Below are 3,085 nucleotides of genomic sequence, written 5' to 3'. Positions count from 1 at the left end.
GTTGGCAGGTCCTTGGTAAAAGAGTGAGATTTTGTTTCTTTTATTTCCTAATCCTCTATCACTGAGTGGTAGCTTCTAAATCTGACCTCTCCCAGCTCTTGGGCTGTGCCAGTGGGCTGGCCCTGGGCAGCTATTGCCTTGCACTGTCAGTTATAAACAAAAGACCCCTTACTCTCTCCAGAGCTTTACAGTTTACAAAGCACTTTTGCTTCTGTTATCTCATGGATCCATTTCCCCCCACTTTACAGAAAGGTAAGGGCTGTAAGCTCCAAGTCCAGCAATCTAGCTGTGAGGAATACTGCGCTGTGAAGCCTCAGACAGTCCCTCCTCTCCTTCTGTGTTTCCCCTCTAAGCTAAAAAGTTTGGCCAGGGATGGTCTCTGGCATTCTCAGACTCATGATTGATAGCTTTGGGTGGCCAAGAGGCTCAAGGAACCCCTCTGAAGACTGAACTTCACCGATAAAAGGGGGGGAAGATTCTGGGTACACTTAGGTCCTCAGGCTGGTGCCCCAAAACATCGTGGGGGTGGGGAAAAATGGAAATGTCGTTTCAAGTCGGAGAAATGATATAAATGATGGGGAGAGTGGGAAACAGGGCATTGTGTCCAGTCCCCTGCCTCCACGCGGGTTCTCCTCCCTGTTTGGAATAACATCCTCCGGACCCGGAAGGGGAGGACGAGAAAGGGCTAGAGGCCGTGCGTGAGTCCCCTCTTCCGTCGCCCCCTCTAGCCGCCGAGCTCAGCAAGCACCTCTGACGCGTATCCGTAGCCTGGGGCGGGGCTCTCTGTTGCCATTCCAACGGGCCACCCGGCTCGGGCCCCATATTACGCAGGCGCAAGTCCGGGCTGGAACCGGCGAATGCGCCCTCTCGTGGCAGGCTGCCAGATCGCACCCTTTGTTATAGTGCTGGAGGCGGCGAAGAGGAGGCAGGAGAAAGATGTGGGTGGAGTCTGGGTGGCAGATGCGACAGTCAGATCACAATGACGAGAATCCCTTTCCTTTGTCCCTCATGCCAACATCTAACCCTCCGTTTTAGATGCAGATGAAGAAAATATGGCTCTCAGAGATCAAAAAACAGGTTCATAGGGACGGAAGTGGAATGAGAGTGTTGGGGAGATGATATATTATTAATCAGTCATTCATTTATTCAGCAAACATTCATTGAGATGGGGAGAGACAGGGACAAAGGACCAAAGGGATTAAACAGAGACATTGACGGGCCAAGATGGGTCAGAAAGCTGGGGAGACAGGTGCGGAAGGCAAAGCAGCAGGGACAGAGAATCAGCTAGCTGAGGTCAGGGCTGGAGTAGCAGGAGTAAAGCAGAGGCATGGGAACCTGGGCTGGGCTTTTGGAGACAAGGCTGAGAAAAACCCAGATGCAGAACTGACTCTCCAGTTCACCCAGATGGATGCTCCAGCTGGATAGGACAAAATCAGGAGCTCAAGATGGGCTCCTATGACCACCTATGAAGTGGTCCTGCCAAAGCAAGTGGAATATACACCTGATCAGGACTCTCGATCCAACTACAATTTACAAGAAAAAACAATGTCCAGGAAATACAATTTATAAGAAGTACAGAGGTCAGAGGAATATTTTAAAGAACACGGTAGAGATGCAATCAGCAAAATCCAGACTGGGAAATTACACGACAAATGACCTGGTTACCCTAAGGGCAGAGAGAGAGAGAGAGTTAGTTGGAGGGGGATTCCAAAGATTTAAAGAGATTTCAAAGAGACATCAATCAGTTGCAATGTGTGCATCTTATTTGGATCCTGATTCAAACAAGTACATTGTAAAAAAAAAAAAAAGACATTTATGAGAAATTGGAAATTTGAGCACTATAGATCTGATATTAAGGAATTATTATTAACCTTATGGTAAAATAATGTCATTGGGTATTTTAATTGTGATTATATTTTTAAAAAGTCATTATCTTTCAAAGATTCACGCTGAAATATTGACAGAGGAAGTTAAATGGGAGGGCTATAGATGAAATGAGATTGGCCATAAGTTGATCATTGTTGAAGCTGGCTGATTGATATATGAGGGCTCATTATATTATTCTATATACTATATATATTAGTTTTATTTTAAAATTTCCAGAATAGGTTTAAAGACCCTGTGACACTCCCCCCCCACCACCACCCTTAAGCCTCAAGGAACAGAAGGCACTCAGTGTTATAGCAGCAGATTGCAATCCAGACAGCTCTGAGGTGGGGAGGTCATCTGTGGGGCAGAGGAGACTTTCAAGGGACTTCCAGCTGGCTCCTGGCCCAGTCCCTGGTTCCCTTGATTTTGGGGAGAGAGAGAAGGATCAGTAAGAAAGGCTGGCCTCAGTGGGCCTGGTGGCACTGGGTTTGGGCAATGCCACCTTAAGACTGCTGAGGGTGTGATTGGGTGGCTCTAAAAATAGCAGGAGAGGCAGCAGGCAGGGAGGGAGGGAATCACATGGAGCCACTGAGGGGCTGAGGCCTGGGCAGCTAGCCAGGCTCTGGCACCTCTGCCTGCTTGCCCAGAGCCCTCTGACTTTCCTCTGCCTCCTTTCTTCCTCTTGCCCTCCATCTGTGAGAAGGCAGAGAGGTACCAAGGTAACTCTGGGACATACCCTGCCCTGTCTGAGAGCCTAAGTGGACACTCATTCTGGAATTTGCTGGCTATCCAAGGACAGGTGGGATGGTCATGTGGGGAGAGACAGGAAGGGACAAGGACTGAGTAACATGCCCACCGGTCACCCCAATCTGCAAGCCAACACCCTCCCCCTCAGGCTGACTCAGGGCACGTCCCAGATGTCCTTGCCTGGGACATTCGCCTATGGGGGTGAGGTGGCAACCCCCTATGTCTCAAGGCCAAGGAAGAATGCTCACACAGGTACTGAGGATTTTGGAACGCTGGCACCCACAGTCCCCTGCCTCCTTCTCAGGGCATCTGGGGAGAGTGCCCCTCTGCTTGTTCTGAATGGGAAGCCCAGGGAAAGAAGGGCACACCACTTCCATCACACCTGGACTGAGATCCTTTGGCAGATGCAGGAAGGAAGGGGAAGTGGTACCCCACCGGCAAGGACATTGGCGGCATCCTGGACTGAGTC

Source organism: Balaenoptera ricei, chromosome 20 (assembly GCF_028023285.1).
Source record: "Balaenoptera ricei isolate mBalRic1 chromosome 20, mBalRic1.hap2, whole genome shotgun sequence".
Taxonomy (NCBI): domain Eukaryota; kingdom Metazoa; phylum Chordata; class Mammalia; order Artiodactyla; family Balaenopteridae; genus Balaenoptera; species Balaenoptera ricei.
This window is presented reverse-complemented; position numbering follows the sequence as displayed.